The 26,801-nt window shown below is 42.8% G+C and overlaps 1 protein-coding gene across 2 annotated transcripts in view; it reads left to right on the top strand.

Annotated features, from left to right (window-relative positions):
• Positions 1 to 26,801, top strand: part of LOC144691721 (uncharacterized) — a 183,545-nt gene that overhangs the window by 38,799 nt on the left and 117,945 nt on the right. The window lies entirely within an intron of this gene.

Below are 26,801 nucleotides of genomic sequence, written 5' to 3'. Positions count from 1 at the left end.
AGAGGTGACCATAAGGCGTAGGACCAGAAGTAGGCCATTTGGCCCATCAAGTCTGCTCCACCATTAATGAGATCATGGCTGATCTGACAATCCTCAACTCCACTTTCCTGCCTTTTCCCCATAACCCTTCGTTCCCTTACTGATTAAAAATCTTGTCTATCTCAGCCTTGAATATACTTAATGACTCAGCCTCTGCAGTAAAAACTTCCACAGATTCACTTTCCTCTGAGAGAAGAAATTCCTCCTCATTTCTGTCTTAAATGGGTGACCCCTTAATCTGAGATTATGCCCTCTGCTCCTAGGCTCTCTCACAAGAGTAAACAAACTCTCAGCATCTACCCTGTCAAGCCCCCCAGGAATCTTATGTTTCAATAAGGTCGCCTCTCATTCTTCTAGCCTCCAATGAGTACAGGCCCAACCTACTCACCCTCTCCTCACAAGAAAATTCCTCCATACCCGGGATCAACCTAGTGAACCTTCTCTGGACTGCTTCCAATGCCAGTACATCTTCCCTTAGATAAGGGGACCAAAACTGTTCACAGTATTCTAGGTGCGGTCTAACTAGTGCCTTGTATAGTTTTAGCAAGACTTCCCTATTTTTATATTCCATTCCCTTTGAAATAAAGGCCAACATTCCATTTCCCTTCCCTATTACCTGCTAAACTTGTATGTTAGCTTTTTGGGATTCATGCACGAGGACTCCCAAATCCCTCTGTGCTGCAGCTTTCTGCAGCCTTTCTCCATTTAGATAGTGTTCAGCTCCTCTATTATTCCTGCCAAAATGCATCACCTCACATTTTCCCACATTCTATTCCATCTGCCAAATTTTTGCCCACTCACTTAACCTGTCTATACCCCTGTAGACTCTGTGTCATCCTCACTACTTGCCTTCCCACCTATATTTGTGTCATCCGCAAATTTGGTGATAGTACATTCACTTCCCTCATCTAAGTCATTAATATATATTGTAAATAATTGAGGCCCAGCACTGATCCCTGTGACACTCCACTCGTTACAGGTTGTCATCCTGAAAATGCCCCCTTATCCCAACTCACTGTCTTCTATTAGTTAGCCAATCCTCTGTCCATGCTAATATACTACCCCCAACACCATGAGCTCTTATTAAGTAGCCTTACGTGCGGTACCTTATCGAACTTCTTTTGCAAATCCAAATATATTACATTTACTGGTCTCCCTTTATCTATCCTGCTTGTTACCTCCTCAAAGAATTCTAATAAATTTGTCAGGCATGATTTCCCCTTCATGAAGCTATGCTGACTCTGCTTGATTATACTATGCATTTCTAAATGCCCTGCTATTACATCCTTTATAATAGACTCTAACATTTTCCCAGTGATGGATGTTAAGCTAACTGGCCTATAGTTACCTGTTTTTTTGTCTCCCTGCCTTTTTGAATAAGGGTGTTACATTGGCAGTGTTCCAATCTTTTCCAGAATCTAAGGATTTTTGGAAGTTTACTACTAATGCATTCACTACTTGTGTAGCTACTTCTTTTAATATCCTAGGATGCAAGCCATCAGGTCCAGGGGAATTATTGGCCTTTAATCCCATTAGTTTCCCTAATACTTTTTCTCTAGTGATGGTTATTATATTTATTTCCTCCTCCTTTTTGCCTTTTGATTATTTAGTATAGTTTAGTAGGTGATCTCATTGAAACTTAGAAAATTCTTACAGGGTGTGACAGGGTAAATGTAGATAGGGTGTTTTCCCTGGCTGGTGAGTCTAGAAACAGGGGGCACAGTATCAGAATAAGGGGCAGGCCATATAAGACTGAGATGAGGAGGAATGTTTTCATTCAGAGGGTAGTGAATCTTTGGAATTCTCTACCCCAAAGGGCTGTGGAAGCTCAATCATTGAGCATGTTTAAGTCAGAAATCGATGGATTTCTCAATACCAATGACATCAATGGATATGGGGATAGTGAGAAAAAATGGCATAGAGGTAAATGATCAGCCGGGATCTGTTTGAATGGTGGAGCAGAATTGAAGGGATGAATGGCCTATTCCTGCTCCTATTTCATATGTTTGCATATGTTCACATGTACTGCTTTACCCTGCAATCGTTTTTTCCAGTCTCGTTTCCGCCTCAACCACTGACCCTGGAAGAGAATTTCATAGCCTTGCAACTCGCTATGTGAAAAAATTTATTGTGCTTCCTTCTAATTCTCTTACATTTAATCTTGCACCAATTGGCACCATACCTGACCCCTTCAACTGCTGCTTATTTCTATCTTGTTGCATGCTTTCATTCAAACTGTGAGTTTGAAAAGCGTTAAGCGTTTCCCTCTTTGTCACTCTTTTATTAAATTGGTATATGATTTCTGTTGTGCGTTTCCCTACTGTAATCTGCCCAGTTCTTCATGTGAACCTATTTTGTTCAATTGTTGACCTGAAATGGGAAATTTAGAAGGCAATGCACCTTTTTTGTCCTCAGATAGTACACAACTCAAAGCCAAGCATCTGGGGATTAAGTTGTCAGGGAAATCCTCTAGTAGGTAGGGAATGTCTTTAGTGCCTGAGTGTATTTCACATTTGCTTTCTGAACTCTGTACCGGTCTTTGTTTCCAATCATTGTGAGTGCACAACCCTTGCCTACAGTTGGGATTATTAAATTCTTTTCTGTATAAGCTTGCCTTTTTGACTGAAATGCCCTTCTTCTCTTGTCACATCTTGAGCAACTGGCCGAGTAGACGATCAATGGCAAGTCTGAGTAGATGCACCGAATACAAATATGTAGACAGGAAACTGTTCGGCTCTCTTGAGTCTTTGCAACTTTTTTTTCCCCCTTAAAGCATACTTATCTCTCTGAGGGTCAGCTTTTTACTATCAACAGAAACAACTGACCCCCAATTAGATCACAGGAGCTCAAAAAAAATAGACAATGCTGCTGGTTTTCTCCGCAGAGCCACACTTATCTGAGCTGCAACTGCAATCCCCAGCAGTATTCCTGTCCTTCTTCCCTCAGGACTCACCTCAGAAATCTAACATTTTACAGGCTCTGCCTGTTGATTTATGTTAATCCAGTGCAACCCGCCTGAGAAAGCCAGCCATGTTTTCCGTGATTTTTTTTTCAAATTCTCAAGATCCCACCGGGAGACCAATTGCTTCTACAAGCAGGCTTTCTTTTTCATGAGGTGATTGCTTTTCATTGTCAGTGTACACTTCACTTTATTTAGGATAGGAGTGGCAAAGAAAAGCCCACGCCCATCCATAGATCAACTAACTGATTTAGGATCACTTAACTCACGTCCAATGATTCCCTGTCCCCAGTAGACTACAGCCAATAAGTAGCTACCAAACAGAATGCTCTTAACCCTGCCTGATCACAAGAACAGCAGCAACAAGCTGTCACTTGAGGTAGTTGTGAAGATTGAGAGACACAAATAGCAGTAAAAGCAGAGAGAGATATGAAAGAGGAGAATCAAAAAGGAGAAAGAACTTGAAATGAAGAGGGAGGAAGGATTCTAAGAAATGTAGGTTGGCCATTGTCTTTAATCAACTCAACTGCCCAACTCCAAAACAATTTATGACAATGGACTTGTGATCTAGAGTTAAGGTCACAATCAAACAAGTCTCTGAAATTGTCCTTTAATTCTACCACATTTCTTCCTCTAGACAAGGAGAGGCTAATGCATTTTGTCCAATTCTTAAAATTTTCAATGATCATGCAATTTGTTTTCTCTAAGGTAAATTCTCCCTTTGTTGGACATAATGTGAAGTGAAAAACACTACATAGAATTACATAGGATATAAAGCACAGAAGCAGGCCATTCAGCCCAACTGATCTGTGCTGATGTTTTTACTTCACACGAGCCTCCACCCATTTCATCTGCCTCATTTCAGCCTTTCAGCAGCCACTGCTCAGACTGGAAATCCAGAAGTAAAATTATAATGATGTGGGTGTATTAAAAGGCCACAGACAGAACATTCTTCCAGGTTTCCCACACAATATCAGACTACCATCCTTGCCCACTGTGTGTCCGCCAGTTAATATCAGGACCAATCTCTCTGCATCTACCTTGTTGAACCCATTCATCTGCAATCACTTCTCTTTTCTAAAGAAAAGTAGCCCCAACCTGTGCAATCTTTCATGATAGCTTTAATTATGAAGACTTGTGCTCCAAAACTTGCTGCGCCCCTAGCCAAGCTGTTCCAGTACAGCTATAGCACTGGCATCTACCCAACAATGTGGAAAATTGCATAGGTATGTCCTGTACACAAAAAGCAAGACAAATCCAACCCAGCCAATTACCGCTCCATCAGCCTACTCTCGATCATCAGTAAAGTAATGGAATTGCTAAACTAATGCTATCAAGCAGCACTTGCTTAGAAATAACCTGCTCACTGATGCTCAGTTTGTGTTCCAGGGCCACTCAGCTCCTGACCTCATTACAGCCTTGGTCCAAACATGGACAAAAGAGCTGAACTCCAGAGGTGAGGTGAGAGTGAATGCCCTTTACATCAAGGCAGCATTTGACCAACTGTGGCATCAAGGAGCCCTAGCAAAACTGAAGTCAATGGGAATCAGGGGAAAAACTCTCCACTGGTTGGAGTCATACCTAGCACAAAGGAAGATGGTTGGGGTTGTTGGAGGCCAATCATCTCAGTTCCAAGACATCACTGCAGGGTTTCCTCTTGGTACTGTCCTAGGCCCAACCATCTTCAACTGCTTCATCAATGACCTTCCTTCCATCATAAGGTCAGAAGGGAACATGTTTTCTGATGATTGCACAATGTTCAGCCCCATTCGCGACTCCTCAGATACAGCACTGTGGGTGTGCCTACACCACATGGACTGCAGCGGTTCAAGGAGATAGCGCACTACCATCTTCTCAAAGACAATTAGGGATGGGTAATAAATGTTGGCCTAGCCAGCGACACCCAAATCCCATAAATAATTTTTTTTATATAAATATATCAGTCACAGTGATAGGGATAAAACTTTACTGCTACATCCAAATATTAGGTGGCTGGTGATGCCATTCATTATGAGGATGAAGTTTATTTATAGCAGAAATCAATTTTGGAATGGGAATGTAGTCACGATATGTATTCACTCTTGATTTCTGCCAAGCACAGAGCTAGACTTAAGGGGCATAAATTGGAACTGAGAAATCAATCTCCCTCCAAAAAAACAGAAAACACCAAAACATATTTCTAAATCATGTCAGTTTGCAGATGAATTTTGGAAATGGGTCGACTTAATTTATTGTCCTTAGTATTAAAATGTGGATGGCTAAGAAAGGTTTTAGGCTTGGATCAGAAATTTTCCACAATAGTGAATTAGATGTGTCTGGTATATTTGAATGATAATATTGGATGAAGTATCTGTTTACTTGAAATTGATTATGTATTTGCCCTTACTCTGTCTATTTGAATTCTATTTAAGCAATATGGGTTTTATTAAATGTGAAGTATTGAACCAAATCAAGTCCACACTCAAAAACTCTAGCAATGAAAGATGAAGCCTATGAAATATTAGCTTCTCCTCAGTTTATCAAGACATGTTATAGGCAACCTGTTATTGCTATTCAATCACATTTTGCCAATTATCAAATTTCTGTTACATTTTAACTTGTTCACCAAATGCTAGCTTCTTGTGTGGTTCTCATGGAAAAATCCCTTTTAATGTCATATGCTAATGGATAAATCCAATGTGACATCCCAACATGACTGATGTATCACTATGATACCTGCATTCAGGCTTTGCTGATTACTCTTTGAAAATTAACCATGTACTTCAGCTATTCAGATTTTTGAAAGTACAATATTATTCAGTAATCAATCATTAATATTATTGAAATATGTTGCTTCTTTGTAATACTGAATAGTTGTAAGTTGTAGTGAGCTTGGTCAGTTCTGTTCCACCTCTGATGAATCAAAGCCCAGGTTGATCCACATTAATCATATGATACTACAAACCAGCTAGACCAAAAGAAAACAGGTTTCCATTCCTACCCACCATGTTAGCTCCCCTTTTCTCCCCTCCATCCAGAAATTTTACCCACTCTTCCTGGCTTGTACTGCTAGCCAAAGTATCCCTCACACTGGTGCAATGGCCATGTGTTGTCTAAGGTCTGAAGACAGCCATAACACTTTGCTGTTTAAATGGAGCCGTGTTCAACCTGCCCTGTCCCTTTAGGGTCACTCTTTAGATAGTCTCTGTGAGGAACTTGTCTAAATAAGAAAACCCAGAGGTCAATCAGAGGTTAATCCTTGTGGATTGTCAGCTGTTTGTGAATTTTTGGCTCCTGAGAACAGCCCAGGTTATCAAAGTTAGAAGAAAAAGAGCAGAAAAAGGAGTAGATTTGACTTTATGTAATTGTGCAAAACAGCTAAATTGGTTGCCCGTTTTAAATCCCTCCCAATTTTTATTTCCTTTGAAGTCATCTGTGCCAGTTTTTTGTGCTGTCTTTGAAATTCAGATATTGTGCAGTCAGACATGGATTTGGTTTAGCCAGGGGCAAATTGGATTGAACATTGTACTAAGATAGGGAAGGATGTGAAAAAAGTACAGAATTTCCACCGAGGTTCTCATGGTCCCCCACAGTAACTTTGGAAGAATGTTGGCAAAACCGCAGGAAAAAAACAGCTTGAATACAGTACACACCATTTCTCTGAGGGAGAAGAATAAACCAGTAAACTACAGACCTGTCAGTTTAACTATCAACTGCACAAAAGAAAACAGTGGTATCATTACAGAAAGCACGTGTTATTAGTATATAACAACAAATATGTGTAATAAGCCAGTAAACATACAATAATCTAAGGCCTTGAAATCGGTATGTCTGTTTTTTGAACTCCTAAGGCCATATTATGACCCCTTCCCAAGATTAGTTTGCCCTGAACCAGCTAGGAAACCGGGCCTAGAGATCACCTGCTAGGCCCAAGGCAGCAAGTAAGTTGCTTGTTTAGAGCCAGATGTGATTCTCCAAAACCCACATTAAAAAAACTGATCAGCCATGCCCCCAAACAGAAATCACAGAATCGTTACAGTGTAGAAGGAGGCCATTCGGCCCATTGTGTCTGCACCGGCTCTCTGAGCATTTTAACTTAGTGCCAATCTTCTGCCTTTTCCCTGTAACCCTGCACATTGTTTTTATTTAAATAATCATCCAATGCACTCTTGAATGTCTCAATTGAACCTGCCTCCACCACACTTCCAGGCAGTGCATTCCAAACCCTAACTAATTGCTATGTGAAAAGTTTTTTCTCACCTCACATTTGCTTCTTTTGCAAAGCACTTTAAAACTGTGCCCTCTGATTCTCAATCCATTTATGAGTGGGAACAGTTTCTCTCTATCTACTCTGTCTAGACCCCTCATGATTTTGAAAACTTCTATCAAGTCTCTTCTTAGCCTTCTCCTTTCCAAGGAAAACAGTCCCAACTGCTCTAGACTTTCCTCATAACTGAAGTGTCTCATCCCTGGAACCATTCTCGTAAACCTCTTCTACACCCTCTCAAATACGTTCACATCCTTCCTATAGTGTGGCGCCCAGAACTGTACACAATACTACAGCTGAGGTCTAACCAGCGTCTTATATAAATTCATCATAACCTCCCTACTCTTGTGCTCTATGCCCCTATTAATGAAGCCTAGAATACTGTATACTTTAGAAACAGCTTTCTCTACCTGTTCTGCCACCTTTAATGACTTATGTACATATACACCCTGGTGTCTCTGCTCCTGCACACCCTTTAAACATTGCCTCTGCTCCCTTCCACCACGACCTCCAACTACCCCAATCCCTGCTCCTACATTCCCAAACTCACTGCCCTAATCCGTTGCAATCCCGAACCATCTAATCCCCAGTCTCCTTTCTCCAATCTTGAACCTGATCACTGGCTCCATCTTCAATCCTACCCCTGGACTTGATCTGCCTCCTGCCCTGATCCAACCCCTGACCTGGATCGTTGGGGAAGGCCTGCCGGAATTAAGTGCCCATCAGGCACTTAAATGGCCAGCATTGGACCTTCACCAGAATTTAAGACCCAAGGGGCAGAATTCCTGCCCCCGAAAGCTGCCGCCCAATGAAAGGCTGGCAGATTTCCATTGCCCATCAGCGCCACCAGGAGCAGTGGCTGCTGCCAGTATTGCACCTGCCAGAGGCTGAGTATCGCTGAGGGACCCAGGTCACAAGTGAGTGAGGGTGGGATGGGGGTCACAGGCAGGAGGTTGCTAGCCAGGTGTGTAGGAGCTCGGAAGAAAGGGTAGGAGTGTGGCTCCCAGCAGGCCTTCCCCTTCCTGATGCTGGGTCCCTCTGAGTGCCTTTGAATGAGGGGCCACCTCTGGAAGCCCGCAAGCAAACCCAACAAAGTTTGGTTTTCTGGCTCCCCATGTGCCGACTACCCCATTTGGCACTGGTTGAGTATCAGTGGTGGCAGTATGACGCTCTTAAGTGGGCAATAATTGACCCCTTTAGGGCCTCAATTAGCATTTAGTCAGGAAGACCATCCATAACCCTTACTGTCCTGGACTTAACTGGGTTGAGGCAGGAAGACAACAGGATCCCCATTCCACACCACCCCAAACCCCACCTCCAAACTTGCTTCAACGGCACGGAGGTGGAGGAGGGGGGCATTAAATGCCACCCATCCTCTTAGCATCTATCCTATCGAGCAAGCCCCCCTCAGAATCTTAAATGTTTCAATAAAATCACCTCTCATTCTTCTAAATTCCAATCGATATAGGTCCAGCCTGCTCAATCTTTCCTCATAGGACAGCCCCTTCATCCCAGGAATCAAACTAGTATGTCCCTCCTCCAATAAGGAAACCAAAAACTCCACAGTACTCTATATGTGGTCTGAACCACGCTCTGTATAGTTGTAGCAAGACTTCCCTATTTTTATACTCCATCACCCTTGCAATGAAGGCCAACATTCTATGTGTCTTCTTAATCACTTACTGTACCTGTGATTCAAGTATGAGGACATCCAGATCCCTCTGTATTACAGTATTCTGCAGTCTCTCTCCATTTAAATAATATTTTGCTTTTCTATTCCTCGTACCGAAGTGGATAAACTCACATTTTCCCACATCCACTCTCTTTGTCAAGTTTTGTCCACATATATAATATATATGTTGTATATCAGTTTATCACAATCTCTTCATCCTAATTATTATATAGAACTATTGTCCATTGTGGAGATAATTAGTGTCCTAAATACGGTTTCTTGGAAGTAGGATCTAGTGTCAGCTGTGTAAGACAATGCAATAAGAAAGCGACTGCAGGTCTGGACTGAATTTTCACATTAGTCTAATATTTGAAATGAAACAAGAAGACATTTGGGACTGAAGTGATAATCATTTCCAGCGGAATTTCTGTGAACTTTATGAACTTGTTTCTTTTTGCTGTTAAACCAAGTAATTCAGGAACAGGATGTCTTGTGTCAATATAGTCTGGAATGCCTCAGCTATGCAAGGCCCAGGGTTGTGGAAAATAGTGTAAGGGTGTTAGTTAGGCCCCAAGTTGGCACTGACCATCCAAGGAAGGAGTGTCAGAAAATACCTGGGAGAGAAGGAAAGGCAAGAATGATTGGGGGCGGGGGTAAGAAGAGCTTGCCATAGGTGAAAAATCCCAGTGGACCAGAAAAGACAATGGGGGAGGTAGAATCCAAGGATAACAGCTGGGTGGAAAATAGCTCAGTGAGAGGAAGAATATTTAGGAGGCACTGCAAAGACATGGAGGGCAGGCAAAAACCTTACAAGGGACAAAGGTAGCAATAGAAGGAGAAAGCAACCTAATGGTGAAAAATGGCAGATTGAAGAAGGCATAGCCAGGATTTGACTTCAGCAACTGTCAGATCTCACTTTTACCTCCCAATCCTAATACACTGTAATAGCAATGAATGAAGGAATGTCAGACATACAAAGAGGTATCATGGTTAAAGGAACTGGACCTTCATGACCTCTTGATATAGATACGGAGCAGACAGGATGGGCTGCTTGGGATAGTGGAACAAATGCACTGCACATTTTTTGGCGGAGTTGGCTGTTGCTGTCCTGTTGAGCACCAACTCATTAAAACCCAGGACTCCTCTGTAGTGCAGGAAGAAATCTAACAGCCTTCCCAGAACAGCAAAGATAAATTCTCCTCCTCTGCCTAGGACTGTAGGTGCAGGTGTAGGCCATTCAGCACCTCGAGCCTGTTCCTGCATTCAATTAGCTGGTGGCTCATCTGTATCTTAAACTAACAGTGGAATGTTTATTGGATGAAAATGAGAAACAAGATGCTGGAATGTATTGTTGAAGGGATAAAGTAGAAGTTCCAGGAGGTGATAATTAGTCTGTACAATGCATTGACCTGACCAACCATGAGTGTATGTGGAGTTTTGGGCATCTATATATAGGGATACGGAAGGAATCCAATTAAGGCATCTAAATTAATGAATGGGATTGGTCAATTCTGTAATGAGAATTGTTATGAACACTGTTGATGTTTACATTGGAAAACATGGCAAAAAGGAAATAATCTAATTGAGACACATAGAACCTAAAAAAATAGATAAACTGAATAAAGGTTCAACATTAACAAACTTGGAGACAAGGGGACAAGAATTCATGTTCAGACAAAAAAATGAACATTGCAGAACATATAAGGAATTTCTAGAAGCTTTTCTCGAAATTTTTGGCCGAGTTCTATCGAAGAGTATCAGAGATAAAGTGGGCAGAAAATGTGTGATCTTTGGGATCACTGTTGGTGTTTTCTAGTCATGTACAGCCCTGTGTTCCTAAGCAAAGTGGGACATAATAGGGGAGGGAAGGGGAGGGAAGGGGAGGGGAGGGAGTTACTTTCAGTTGTTAGTTTATGACATCTACTGATGCTTCATGGATAACTATCGCCTCCTGAAACTGTTAGGTTGCCTTAAGAAGCAAGGAAGAAAAATCCTATACATTTTTCCCTGAAAGTGGTGATGTGTTTTTAAATCTATTTTCACCTCCATTAGGAATTAACATTACTAGCAATTTTGTGCCTGAGGCCACACCATTTAACAATAATGGACAAAATGATAATTTCTTGTTGTCCTTTTCACATGTTTCAATGTTAGTCATTGTAAATTGCGAATAAAGCCATCTCATGGCACAGTGGTAGTGTCCCAACCTCTGCGCCAGAAGCTCTGGGTTCAAGTGTCACTTCAGGACTTGATGGCCATGGAATGTGCATTCATAATGTGGCCAAACAGGTTGATTATCAGCCTGTAAACCCTTCCAATTCACCTGAAGGCAGGCAATAAAGAGTGGGAGAGTTTCCTGGTCAACCACACTGCAGAAGAATGGCAAACCACTGCAGTACTTAACCAAGCATAATCATGGACCAATCCAATGGAAGTCCATAGTCACCACTGCCCTTTTAGGGCATGGTACCTGGAGGAGTAAAATAACATGGCGCTTATTTTTGGTGAAAGGGTGAAAACTGTAGTTAAATGGGTACTGTGTTAATAAGACATGTCTATCTGAAAGTCTGGTTTTAGCACACTATTTTTGCCCTAATTGCTGATTTCCATAATTCAAAATTGCATGGAGGCAATAAACAGACACCTGCAGGTTTAACATTCAAGTGCTAATGAGACACAATTTTCAGTTGTCTATGTGGGCTTCACTCACCCACTTTTACTGAAGGTGTGGGGTGTGCTTGCTGACACACACTGCCTGTTTCAGAGTGGCACAGGAACCAAGTGAGAGGGTGCACCGTTTCTTAGACTTGCCAATGGAGGTGGAAAAGGCCCGAGAAGTAGAGATGTCCTGTACCCACAGCAGGGAAAAAGTCCACCTTACCCACCTGTCCCCCTCTCCTGCAGCAGTTGATGTTTCTCTGCCTGGTTTCATCTCCTCTTCTCATTCTTCCTGCAGACCAAGGGAGACTCTAGCAAGGTGCCGATGATCATGCATTCCCTTTCTTGTGGTCAGTTCAATAGTGTCCAATTATGACTGATTTGAGAATAACTTTCTTCACTCAAAGGGTTGTGAAACTTTGCGATTCACTCCCTAGAGTTGTGGATGCTCAGTCTTTGAGTATATACAAGAAAGAGATCAATAGATTTTTAGGCCCTAAGGGAATTATGGGACATGAAGATAGTGAGGGAAGGTGGAGTTAAGTTTGGGGGAGGTGGTGGCGTAGTGGTATTGTAGTGGACTAGTATTCCAGAGACCCAGGTTAATGCTCTAGGGACCCAGGTTTGAATCCCACCATGACAGATGGTGAAATTTGAATTCAATAAAAATCTGGAATTAAAAGTCTGATGATAACCATTGCCAATTGTCATCAAAACCCACCTGGTTCACTAAAGCCCTTAAGGGAAGAAAATCTGCCATCCTTACCTGGCCTGGCCTACATGTGACTCCAGACCCACAGCAATGTGGTTGACTCTTAACTGCCCTCTGAACAAGGGCAATTAGGGATGGGCAATAAATGCTGGCCTAGCCAGCAATGCCCACATCCCATGAACACATGAAAAAAAGATAAGCCATGATCCTACTGAGTGGCAGAACCAGTTCAAAGGGCCTACTCCTGCTTCTTGTTAAGGTAGAGAAGCACCATTTACCCTTTTAACTGAAGCCATCGAGGAATCTCTCGAGTAAATGTTGATTAAGTTTTGACAAGTCTTCTGATGTGTGTCAAAAGTCCTGATCAAACCTCCAGCAACAAGTGATCAGTAAAAGGTGAGATATCTTTAAGTAGCACTCAAACTCCTCTGCAAAAGCTAGTTTACTCCCAATCAGGTGGGTGTTAGGAGTTGGCATTAGGTCAAGTGCTTGTCACCGAAAATACTGTGCACTGGCAATTTAAGTGACAGTATAGTGATCCTCTGCAGCCATCCCTAACACAAGCACAAGGGGATCAAAGGTTACGAGGCGAAGGCACGAGAATGGGGTTGAGAAACTTATCAGCCATGATTGAATGGCAGAGCAGACTCGATGGGACGAATGGCCTTATTTCTGCTCCTATGTCTTATGGTCTTATAAGCTTCAACTCGCTCACCAAGATTATGATTTGTGCTAAAAACCATCTAACTTAAGACACCATTCAGGCCACCTCGGAGACTGATTCATACCTAAAGTATCTGGGGAAATCGTGGCCCATTTACCGACAGTTTTGTTGTCCATCCACATGATACAACTTTTTTTTAAATCAAGGAAACTAGACAGTAATTTGTTGTAAAATAGTGCCTTTTCCTTTCTGGAACTTTGGTTTTATTCCTTTAAGAAAGTGATAGGAGTTACCTTAAAAAAAACTGTAGGCGTTCCAAAACTCTTTTCAAGCTTGGATGGTCCATTTTAGCACTGACCGTCTTGAGTGTCTGCTTATATATTTGATTAGGCAGTTGTGAGCTGCCTTTGTGTTTGCAAAGCTGTCACCAATTTGAGTAATGAGCTGAAGGAAAGAATGTGCCACACATAGCTTGAATTTAGTCAGCTAAATCAGTTTGCAGAGTTAGGGTAAGGAGAATTTAATTCCATTGGCCAACTTATTAAACTTCATTGAAATATGAGAGACCTTATATATTTTTAATTATCTGCCAATTGTAACTGTGTATCTTACATCATTGTGTTTCATAACTGCACAAAGGTTGAGGCCCCCCAATGCTGGGGCTCAGGTTTTAGTTCCATCAAGTTGATAAAGTACAGAGTCTATGAAGGCCGGGTCGGTGCTAACATAGGAACAGGAATAGGGCTTTCGGCTGCGGCACAGGTAGTAGCACCCTCACTTAAGTCACAAGGTTCGGGGCTCAAGTCCCACTCAAGGGTTTGAGCACCAAAAAAAAATCAAGGCTGACACTCCATTGCAGTGCTAAGGGAGTGCTGCACTGTCAGGGGTGCTGTCTTTCAGATCAGATTGAACCAAGGCACCATCTGCCTGTTTAGATGGATGTAAATGGCAATATTTTGAAAAAAAGGAGGGAAGTTATCCTCAGTGTGTGGGGGTTTATGTGTGTGGGGGTTTATGCACATATTAGCTGCTGTGTTTCCTACATTAAAACAATGACTACACTTCAAAAAGTACTTCATTAGCTATAAAGTTCTTTGGATCCAGAGGTCATGAAAAGCGCTATATAAATGCAAGTCTTTCTTTCAGCATCTTGATTCTGCTGTGCCATTCAATTAAGTCATGGGTTATCTGTAGTACAACTCCATTTACCTGCCTAGCTCCTTATCACTTGATATCCTTATCCAACAAAACTCTCTCAGTCTTGAAAGCTCGAATTGTCCCCAAATCCACAACCATTTGGGGAGAGAATTCAAGATTTCAGCTTCCTTTTGGGTGAAGAATTGCTTCCTAATTTCCATCCTAAATAACCCAGCTCTGCAATATTAATGTGTTCCCACAAAAGGAAATAGGTTCTCTGTATCCACCTATCCAATTCCTTTACTGCTTTAAACATAACCACACTCCCCCTCCCCCCCACCCCCCGCAGCCTCTTATTTTAAATTGCAGGCAGCAAGGATAGTGACTCAAAACAGGTGAGATCCTTCCTTAAATATGTAGCTTGGGCTTTGATGACATTATTGGGGCCAAACTGCTATTTTCACCTGAGTAGGAGAACAGTGATAGCTTCCCTGCCAGATTAAACCTCCTGGGCCCCAGATCCAACAATGACAACTTTCATTTTTATATGTAGTAAAACATCCAAAGGCACTTCACAAGATTGTTGGTCATCAAACAACATTTGCATTATGGACTTGATTTTCCAGGCAGGTTTCTCATTAGAAACATCAAACTTTATTTACAGGCTGCAGCAGCAGTTACGTGCTTCCATCAAGCTCCACAACTATAAGAACAACTCCCACTTTAAGGTTCCCAGCGCTTAGAGCTGATTTGTTCGCACTGTCATGTGATACTATGCAACGCAATAAGTCTTAAAGCTGCAGTTACTACATTCCTTAAAGCTATAATTGCTACAATTTGACACCAGGTCACATAAGAAGACAGTAGGAAACATTGAAGAGGTAGGTTTTAATGAAAAACTTAAAGGTAGAAAGAGAAGTAGAGAAGTGAAAAGGTTTAGGGAGGGAATCCCAGAGCTTAGGCCTTGGCCGCTGAAGGCACAGCCACCAATAGTGGAGGGATTAAAATCAGAGATGCGCAAGAGTCCAGAATTAGATGAGTGCAGATATCTCAAAGGTTTATGGGGCTGGAGAAGATTACTGCAATAGGGAGGTGGGGAGCCATGGAGGGGTTTGTAAACAAGCATGGGAATATTAACACTGAGGTGTTCCTGGACTGGGAGCCAATGTTGGTCAGTGAGGACAGGACTGATGAATGAAAGGAACTTGATGCAAGTGATCCAGAGCCAGAATTTCAAATAAAAATCTGTGGTTTTCCTTTGGACCAGGGAGAGTAGGGATGTTCCTCTGGTCCTAACAACAAAGACTTGGGTTTCCCCTGTCCTCACCTTTCTTCCTGGTGCCCTCCAATCTACTAGCCTAGTGCTGGGGACCATTCCCCTGGATTCCAGCAGTAACCTTCAAGCTGCCCGATTTTTAACAGCCGGGCAGTCAGTTCTTGGATGATTTAGTCAGAGTTGACAAGCAGTATATAAATGAGGCCTAGCTATTAAAATGGGCTGAGTTCCCCTGCGACCACTTCCTGACGGCCTGACCACTCACTAGGCTGCATTATGGCCCATGAGTGAAAATCGAGCTCCACGTGTTACATTCTGAAGATAGTTTAAATTTGTTACATCCCTATCAGAATTTGTGACCAATGAATGAAGGGAAACAAGGCCCGATTTTATCTCTGCCCGCCCCACCTGGAATGCTGCATGTGGGATTTTATAATCCAGTTGGTTCTTACCTCAACTTTCATGCCAGGTGCCATTTAACTGACAACTTTTTTTCCTGTTGGGTCAAGTACCCAGGCAAGAAGGAAGGGGCCTAATTAAAATGAAAAACTTGGATGACATCATCTGCATCAGAACATCATTTTAACCCAAAATTAATTAAATCCCGCCCAGTGTCAAAACCCCCACCAGAAAAGGCCGCATTATGTGGGACCTACTGAAGACATATAAAGAAAAGGGGATTTCCACTTCAGCTCTCTCACATTAAGTAAACATTGTGAGTCCTACTGGAAATTGCTCACTCGATGCAGATAGGCTGACTGAATTGTCCCATGATCGGATAGCTCTTTAATCTTGCTAAAGTAAGGCCTGTGTCCTTACAAATGGCCTGGGTCTCATGTGCAAAATGGCCCCCGCACACAGGATTTATCCTCCAGGTTAAATTTGATGATTTAATTTTAAATTAAATTATGAATTTATAAATACTCTACCTCTTCAATGCAACAGCAAATAAGCAATAGAGGAACATAAGTTTTAAACTAAGTATGGATCATCCATGGTATGATTACGCCAACAAGATAAAATTCCTCTTTTAATGAGAAACAGGAGAAGGTCTGTTTTGTTCTCTAATTAATGGTCTAGTAGCAAAATGGCCCATTTTAGAAATTGTGCATTTCAAAATCATGCGTTCCTGCAATTTGTTATGGAAAGAAAAGGTCCTATTTTTCATCAAGAGAATTTCACCCAAAGGGCCCTGAAGTTGTATAAATTTCACCTATTTCTCAAGTAAAGAGTCAAGTGAAATATTTTGTCGTTCTCCTGACGACAATCATGAGTGTAAGAACAAAAATATCTTTTGCTAATAATAAGAAGGCAGGACAACAAATGGATAAAAAATAAAAACAGGAAATGCTGGAAATACTCAGCATGTTAGGCAGCATCTGTGGAGAGAAACAGAGCTAATGAGCAGAACTTTGCCTATTGACCCGACATTGGTCGGAAAAGTGGTTTGCTGGCATGCACACATGGGCAGCGACAGGACTTTCCCCTCAATTTTACAGACAACAACCAATTAAGTGGTTACCGCCAGAGTTGCTGCCCTGTTCAGGTTGGCAGCCTGCCCCCAAAGAGCTGCCAGCCCATTCACAACACCACCAGGAACAGTGGAGACCTGCTACATTCTGCTGGTAGGCTGAAAAAAAAAAAAATTTATATCCCAGTGATGGAGGGGAAACTTCTCCAGGGAAATCGTTGCCTTCCTTGCCCATGGGCCCCGCTGTAAATCTGGGTAGATCCACTGTCGGCAAAAATTCCAACAGCCTGGTAAAATTGCTGTTAATAGGGCCTTAATATTAAAATTGGCCGCCCACCTCCTTGGGATGGGTAATCTGCCCAATCCTATTCCCGCTATTAGTAAAATTCCCTAAAAGCAGGTTGTGGTCAGGGAACTGATCTGACATGGCTCGCCACAATTTTACTAGCCCTCTCGCCTCCTTTCCCATTTCCTGGAGGCTGGTAAAATTCTGCCAAATGTTTCAGGTCGATGCTCTTTAATCAAAATTGAGCAGGGTAGAAATGTAATAGGTTTTGAGCAGTGCAAGGCAGGGGTGGGGTGGGGTGATGGTGATGGTGGTGGGGGGAAAGAACAAAAGGTAAGGTCTGCCTTAGGGTGGAGGGCAGGAGAGATTAAATGACATTAGGTTTCATAGTACAAAAACCAGAAGGAGTTGTAATGAGACAGGTAAAGAAACCAAAGTTATGTCCACAAGAGGTGTGAATGACTGCATAGCAGCCATCCAAATGCAGAGTGAATGAATAAGGAAAGAAACTAGAAAAAAACCAAACTAGCAAAAATGAAACAGAATGGAGGCAGATGGTCTAAAATTGTTGAACTCAATATTGAGTCCAGAAGGCTGTAAAGCGTCGAGTCGAAAGATGAGCTGCTGTTCTTCAAGCTTGCGTTGAGCTTCATTAACCAGGCTAAGGGCAGAAAGTCCAGAATGGGAGCAAGGTGGAGAACTGAAATGACAAGTGACAGAAAGCTCAGGGTCATGCTGGCAGACTGAACAGAGGTGTTCCACAAAGTGGTCACCCAGCCTGCATTAGGTCTCCCCAGTGTAAAGGAGGCCACATCATGAGCAGCAAATATAGTGTAGTAAATTGAAAAAAGTACAAATAAATCATGTTTGGAGCCATGGATAGTGAGAAGGGAGGAGGTAAAAGGGCAGATGTTGTATCTCCTGTGCTTCCATGCCAGCTGTCAAAACACAAATAATGAAAGAAACTAAATAAAAACAAACCAGTAAAAAAAGAACATGAAAATGGAGGCAGAGGCTATGATCTGTAATGACTCGATGGAGCGGACAGGTTTCAACAAGAAACAACTAAACTTTATTACAGGGAGCTTTTCAGTTGCTACATGCTTGATCAGGACTCTCGTCAGGAAGCCCCCTGACCAACAACCACCACCCCCCCACCCCCGATTGCCCGCGCATAAAGCTCACGGTCACAGCCTTAACAGAATATCACATGACCCATGATAAACATCAGGAGGGGCTATACCTTCAGTTACCACATTTCCTCCCCTTTAGCTTTTTACAATTTCTATTAACAGGGAAACATTTGAACATCCAACAATATATACATAAATACAATTTCGGAATGATTAGAGATCAAGGCCGGGATTTTCCGGCCCTGTCATGCGTGGGACCCACCACGGGCGAGGCGACGCCCCAGCCAGAAGTCCATTGACTTCTGGCAGGACTGGAAGATCACAGCAGCGGGTGGGTGTGGAAAATCCTGCCCAAAGTCTCTGAGGTGCTTTCCTTATATAGCTAGAGCGGCACAGCTCTACCACTTGAGGTTCCTCAACAGGATCGACAGGATCTGGAACTTCAGCATGAGACACATCATTGGAATGTGACAGTTCAGGGTTTGGCAACTCTACAGAGATATTGGGCTGGTCTATTTCAGGTCAATCAGTTACCTCAGAAATTGACGGTTCGATGTTAATCACAGGCAGAATAGTTGGTTTTTGAAATGCTTCTCTGGCATGAATATGGTCTACATGCTTACGGACGACTCTATCTCCCACTTGTACTTGGAAAGATAATGGACCAGTCTCTAAGACAATGGTTCCAGGAGCCCAACAGGGTCCACTGCCAAAATTTCACACGAATACCATGTCACCTACACTGAATGTGCGAGCTTTGCTGTGTATATCATGGTTCCATTTTTGATTACTCTGATTATGCTCTACCTTTCTCTCTAAATTTGGAAACACAAGGTGTAACTGTGTACGTAGGCGGTGTTTCATCAATAATTCAGACAGTATTGAACCTGTGGTTGAACGTGGTGTTGTGCAATAACTGAAAAGAAAGTGGGAAAGTCAAGATTCCATAGTGCCTTCCAATAGCTTTTTCATACCAGACTTAAAAGTTTGTACTGCTCTCTCGGCTAGGCCATTCAATGAAGGATGGTAAGGGGCTGTTTTAATATGTCTGATTCCATTTAGATCCATACATTTCTGAAACTCTGTGCTGGTAAAAACGATGTCATTATCTGAAATGACAATTTCAGGTAGGCAATGTATGCTGAAACTGTGACATAGCTTCTCTATAGTTGCATTTGACATTGGCGACTTGACATCATATACATCCATCCATTTGGAATGTGCATTTACGATTAACATGAACATGGTACCCAAGATTGGTCCTACATAATCGATATGTAATCGAACCCAGGTTGACTAGGCCACTACCATGGATGCAGGGGAGCTGGAACAGGCAACTTCTGTTGTTGCTGACAGTGGAGACGGTGCTTTACCAAGTTTTCAATATCTCCATCAATGCCTGGCCACCAGAAATAGCTTCGCACAAGCATTTTCATTTTTGATATGCCCGGATGGGCACTATGGAGTTCTGTCCAGAGCAGCTCTCTGCCTTGTGGGGGGACCACCACGCTTAACCCTCACAACAAAATCCCACCTTGGCAGCTCAATTCTGTCTGTCTGACGTGGAATGGTCTCAATTCTTCAGATACAGGCAAGTTTGGCCATCCTTTTAAGAAAGAGTCTCTGACTTTTGATAATGTTGGATCTCTGTCTATCCAATTACTAATTTGTTTCACACATACAGGCAAAGAATCTAAGAAGTTCAATAATAGCACTAATTCCTGCAGAGCAGGAGTATGCACAATGCTGTCTGGCAACGGGAGACGACTGAGTGCCTCTGCATTTGCAATGTGTGGGCCAGGGAGGTACATAAAAGTATACTCGTACGCAGATAATATCAGCCCAATGTTGTATCCTTGCTGATGCTATTGGCAGGATGGCCTTGTCCTCACTGAATAAAACCATTAATGGTTTATGGTATGTTTGCAGCATCCATTGCTCTTCATTCTAGCTCCTTGAGCTCCAGTGTTGGGTTAGCCTGTCTAGTCTGATTTCTGTCTTTTCTTTTTCTGTTTGCTACAGAGTTTCGCCTTGTCCTTCATTTTGCTTTCACAGTTGGCCAAGTTTCTGTCTGGTGAAATCTTAACTTGCTTCAGTTCGGTAGTTGAGCTACCCATGGCTTCATTATCCACTCACACTTTGGAAAGTTCTACGATTTTTCCTTCTATGCCTTATTTGTTACATTCCGCTGATTCTTCAGCTCTTCAATTTCTTTCTTGTATCTCTTGGCTTCCTCCTGGAATAAAGAACATTGTTGAGTCTTCTCTGCCGACTGTTTCTTCAGTTTGTTGAGAGCGGCACAAAATTCATTCTGATTCTCTTCATGATCTTCCAGAGGAACCAACTCTGACCTGAGGGATCCTTGCAGCATGTGAAGGTCCTTCAATTCTCCTAACTCATCCTGAAAGGCCGTGTTGTATTTTCTTAGAAGTTCTGGAACTCCATCAGATTTGAGGTGAAATATCTGAGACCAGTCGAGCTTGATTTTCTGTAGCCAGTCTTGGCCTGAAAGACTGGGTCCTTCTCTTTCACAATTATTACAGGCAGCTGGGCTGTCTGTTGCTTGTAAGAAACTAGTACTTAGATGATGCCCTTTATCTGAATGGATTCTCCCGTGTGTGTCTTTAATTTAGTGGTTATCTGCTCCAGGTTTATTGGCTATCTACCTTCATTACCGCACCTGAAAATGTGCTCTCCCATCACCATAGTTGAGACGCCTGTATCCACCTCCATTATTAGTGGCCTCTCATTAACTTGGATTGTCACAGTGATAGATTCGGTTTTCACTGCGGTTACGTTATACAGGGAATAAATGTTGGTGTTGGCAGCTTAGTTTCTGCTATATTCTTTAATTCGATCATGTTGGTTTGCTGTTGTGCAGCTGTTTCAGCTTTGCCCGGCATTACCTTACCCCGTGACCTTTCTTATGGCAGGAATGACATTCTGCTTCCTTGAATTTACAGGTGTCTGCTCTGTGGTCACCTCCACATCTATAACAATTTAATCTTGAAGTTGCTGCTGAAGCGTTTCTACTAGGCCTTTTCATGTTTCTCACAGCAGACATTACATCTCGCTTCAATGCTGTGGGTGTGGTTTTTGCGCCACACTCGGCTGTAGGTTCCTGCCTGAGATGAAGTACGGAGCCATGTTCTATGTGCTGCAAAGCCTGCGAGTCTCTCACTTTCCATAGCAAGAGAGATTTCTAGGACACGCTTAAAGTTGCTGTCAACCTCGGTGAGTAAACAGCGCTGTATGGCATTGTCCTTAACTCCACAAACTAATTGGTCCTGCAGCATCTCACTTAATGTGTCCCTGAAGTGGCAGTGTTCTGTTAACTGCTTTAGGTTCACTACATTGGTTGCGATGGACTCTCCTGGGGCCCTAACTTTGGAGTTAAATTTAAAATGCTGCATTATTACAGATGGCATCAGATGGAAGTGCGTTTTCACGAGGTCCACTAATTCATTATAGGACTTAGAATTGGGGGCGCTCGCGACCATCAGGTTGCGAATAAGATTGTATGTTTTACTGCCACATACATTCAAGAGGATGGCTTCTGCTTATCCTCCATGGTAATTTCATTCGCTATGAAATAAAATACGAGGCGCTCTACATGCTGGCTCCAGCCTTCCATAGTCATGTCAGGTGGATTGATTGTGCCGAAGAGTCTTTTTAAAAAAAATTCGACTCACAGTAACAGGGCTAGGCACAGAGTCAGAGCTAATTTACCCTTGTCGCCAAATGTAATGACTTGACGGAGCGGACAGGTTTCAACAAGAAACAACTAAACTTTATTAGAGAGCTTTTCAGGTGCTACACGCTTGATCAGGATTCTCATCAGGAAGTGCACCCACACCACCCCCCCACCCCCCCCCCCCCCACCCCCCCCCGCCCCTCCGCCGACCCCCAGATTGCCCGCGCTTAGGGCTCGCTGGTCGGAGCCTTAACAGAACATCACGTATCCCCTGGTAGACAGCAGGAGGGGCTATACCCTCAATTACCACATGATCTAAAATTGTTGAATTCAACGTTGAGACCAGAAGGCTGTAGAGTGCCGAGTCAAAACAAACTTAAAACTAGTGTCTAGGTACAAAAAATAAACTAAAAGGCTAATGGTTTTGTCACAAAGGGGTTTGGAATTCAAAAGTGAGGATATTAGTTGTATGAAGTCCTGGTGAGAGCCCCATCTGGGATACTGCATTCAGTTTTGGTATTAAACCTCAGGAAAGACATAATGGCCTTGGATGGGCTGCCACACAAATTCACCAGAATGATACTAGGGCTTTGAGGTTTAAATTATCATGACTGGTTGCATTAACTTAGGGTCATTTATGGTACAGAAGGAGACCATTTGGCCATTGAGTCCATGCTAGCTCCCTGCAGAGCAATCCAGTCATTCCCACTCCCCCCCAACAATCCCCAGAGCCCTGCAAGTTTATTTTCTTCAAGTGTCCACCCAATTTCCTTTTGAAATCACTGATTGTTTCCGCTTCACCACCCTGGTGGGCTGCGAGTTTGTGATCATTACCACTTGCTGCGTAAAAATGTTCTTCCTCACATCCCCTCTGCGTCTCTTGTCCAAAACCTTAAACCCTAACCCTAATCCTTCTACCATCAGCTAATGGGAAGAGTTTTTCTATGTCTACATTATCCAAGCCTGTCATAATCTTGTACACCTCTATCAAACCTCCTTTTACTTCAATTTCCTTTGGTCCAAGGAGAACAAGGAGAAGCCTTTCCAACCCAATCTTGTAACTAAAATCCCCCATTCTGGTAAACCCTGCACCCTCTCAAGGACCTTCACATCTTTCCGAAAGTGCGGTGACCAGAATTGGATGCAAAACTCTAGTTGGGGCCTAACCAGAACTTTATAAAAATTGAGCACAGCTTCCCTGCTTTTATACTCAGTACCTCTATTTATGAAGCCCAGTATCCTGTATGCTTTGCTAACCACTCTCTCAATATGTCCTATCACATTCAAAGATTGCTGCACGTGCACCCTCAGGTCCCTGTGTTCCTTTTTCTTTATTAATTCATGGGATGTGGGCTTTGCTGGCTGGACCAGCATCTATTGCCCACCCCTAGTTGCCCTTGAGAAGGTGGTGGTAAGCCGCCTTCTTGAGCCGCTGCAGTTCATGTGGTGTGGGTACACCCACAGTGCTGTTAGGAAGGGAGTTCCTGGATTTTGACCCAGCGACAGTGAAGGAATGGCAATATATTTTCAAGTCAGAATGGTGAGTGACTTGGAAGGGAACTTCTAGGTGCTGGTTTTCCCATCTATCTGCTGCCCTTGTCCTTCGAGATTGTAGTAGTCATGGGTTTGGAAGGTGCTGTCAAAGGAGCCTTGGTGCACACTCTTCAGAATTGTGCTATGAAGTCCATTTTGCCTCTCCCTATCTCTTCTTCCAAAATATATCACCTCACATTTTTCTGTATTGAATTCCATCTGCACCTATCTGCCCATTCTGCTAGCCTGTCTATGTCCTGTTGCAGGCAATTCATATCATCCTCACTATTTGCCACTCCTCCAAGTTTGGTATTATCGGCAAATTTTGAAATTTTACTCCATATTTCAATATCCAAGTCATTTATATATAGCAAAAAAAAACAGTAGTCCTAGCACTGACCCTGGGGAACACCACTGTCTACCACACGCTAGTCCAAACAACTCCCTGCTGTCTGTCATTAAGCCAATTTTTTAACATCCCCAAAGTTCAAGAGAGTCGGGGGGCAGAGGTGAGTATGGTGGCCATTACCAAGGAGAAGGTGCTAGGAAAACTGAAAGGTCTGAAGGTGGATAAATCACCTGTACCAGATGGATTACACCCCAGAGTTCTGTAGGAGATAGCTGAAGAGATAGTGGAGGCGTTAGTGGTGATCTTTCAGGAATCACTGGAGTCAGGGAGGGTCCCAGAGGACTGGAAAATCGCTAATGTAACCCCCCTGTTTAAGAAGGGAGTGAGGCAAAAGATGGGAAATTACAGGCCGATTAGCCTGACCTCGGTCGTTGGTAAGATTTTAGAGTCCATTATTAAGGATGAGATTTCAGAATACTTGGAAGTGCATGGTAAAATAGGGCAAAGTCAGCATGGTTTCATCAAGGGGAGGTCATGCCTGACAAATCTGTTAGAATTCTTTGAGGAGGTAACGAGTAGGTTAGACAAAGGAGAACCAATGGATGTTATCTACTTGGACTTCCAGAAGGCCTTTGACAAGGTGCCGCACAGGAGGCTGCTCAGTAAGATAAGAGCCCGTGGTGTTAGAGGCAAGGTACTAGCATGGATAGAAGATTGGCTGTCTGGCAGGAGGCAGAGAGTGGGGATAAGGGTGTCCTTCTCAGGATGGCAGCCGGTGACTAGTGGAGTTCCTTAGGGGTCAGTGTTGGGACGACAACTTTTCACTTTATACAGTAATGATCTAGATGAAGGAACTGAGGGTATCCTGGCTAAGTGTGCAGATGATACAAAGATAGGTGGAAGGACAGGTAGTATTGAGGAGGCGGGGAGGCTGCAGAAGGATTTGGACAGGTTAGGAGAATGGGCAAAGAAGTGGCAGATGGAATACAACGTGGGGAAATGTGAGGTCATGCACTTTGGTAGGAAGAATAGAGGCATTAGACTATTTTCTAAATGGGGAGAGAATTCAGAAATCTGGAGTGCAAAGAGACTTGGGAGTCCTAGTCCAGGATTCTCTTAAGGTTAACTTGCAGGTTGAGTCGGTAGTTAGGAAGGCAAATGCAATGTTGGCATTTATTTTGAGAGGACTAGAATATAAAAGCAGGGATGTGCTGCTGAGGCTTTATAAGGCTCTGGTCAGATTACATTTAGAATATTGTGAGCAATTTTGGGTCCCGTATCTCAGGAAGGATGTTCTGGCCCTGGAGAGGGTCCAGAGGAGGTTCACGAGAAAGATCCCAGGAATGAAAGACTTAACATGTGAGGAACATTTGAGGACTCTGGCTCTATACTCAATGGAGTTTAGAAGGATGAGGAGGGGATCTGATTGAAACTTACAGAATACTGAAAGGCTTGGATAGAGTGGACATGGAGAAGATGTTTCCATTAGTAGGAGAGACTAGGACCCGAGGGCACAGCCTCAGAGTAAAGGGAAGACCTTTTAGAACAGAGGTGAGGAGAAACTTCTTTAGCCAGAGAGTGGTGAATCTATGGAATTCATTACCACAGAAGGCTGTGGAGGCCAGGTCATTGAGTGTATTTAAGACTGAGATAGATAGGTTCTTGATTGGTAAGGGGATGAAAGGTTACAGGGAGAAGGCGGGAGAATGGGGTTGAGAAACTTAACAGCCATGATTGAATGGCAATAGCAGACTCGATGGGCCGAATGGCCTAATTTCTGCTCCTATGTCTTAAGGTCTTATGGTCTTATTCCATAAGCCACAATTTTGTTAACCAAGCTTTTTTGTGGTATTTTGTCAAATGCTTTCTTAAAATCCATATAGACAACATCCACTGCATTCCCATCAACCTTGTCTGTTATTTCATCAAAAAAATCAATTAGATTAGTCAAACACTATCTGCTTTTTAGAAATCTATGTTAGCTCGCCTTAATTAACTCAAACCTTTCCAAGTGACTATTGATTTTTTTCCCCAGATTATGGATTCCAAAACCTTACCCACAACTGATGTTAAACTAACCAGCCTCTAGTTACTAGGACTGTCCTTATACACTTGCTCCAATATAGGTGTCATATTTGCCGCTCTCCAATTCTCTGACATCTCCCCCACATCTAAGGAAGATTGAAAGATTAAGGCAAGCTCTTCTGCTATCTCCACCCCGGCTTCCTTTAGCAACCTGGAATGTAAGTCATTGGGACCAGATTAATTATCTACCCTAAGCATGGCTAGCCTTTCCAGTATCTCCTCCCTTTCAATTTTCACATCATCCATTGCCTCCACCATCTTGGTTTCTACCAATATTTTGGCAGATTCCTCTTCCTTAGTAAACACAGATACAAAGAAGTCATGAAGTATTCTGGCCTTGCCCTGCACCTCTAAGCAAATTTTTCCCTAATAGGACCCACTCTACCTCTTACAACCCACTTACTATTTACTCGCTGTTAGAAGATTTTTGGATTCCCTTCTATGTTGACTGCCATTCTATTTTCATGGTCTCTCTTTGCCAGTTTTATTTTCCGCTTCACCTCCCCTCTCTTAACATATTATATTTGATCTGGCTCTCACTTGAAGAATTCACCTGACATGCATCATAAACTCTCTTTTGTTTCTTCATAGTCTCTATCTTCCTCGTCATCCAAGGAACCCTATTTTTGGCTCCATTAACTTTCACCCTTGTAGGAATGTATCTAGCCTGTATCTGAAGCATCTCTTCTTTAAAGATCACCCACTGTTCTGTTACAGTTTTTCCTGTCAGATTCTGGTTCCATTTTATCCTGACGAGGCCCCTTCTGGATAGATGCTTTATATTCCATGAGCTTAGAAGATTGATGGGTGATCTAATTGAGAAGTTCAAAATGATAGAGGGATTTGATAATGTAGATACAAATAAGCTATTTCCTCTGGTTCAGGAG

This window comes from Cetorhinus maximus, chromosome 16 (assembly GCF_964194155.1).
Source record: "Cetorhinus maximus chromosome 16, sCetMax3.hap1.1, whole genome shotgun sequence".
NCBI lineage: Eukaryota > Metazoa > Chordata > Chondrichthyes > Lamniformes > Cetorhinidae > Cetorhinus > Cetorhinus maximus.
Note: the sequence above shows the minus strand (reverse complement) of the source record. Positions and strands in the feature narration are given on the sequence as shown.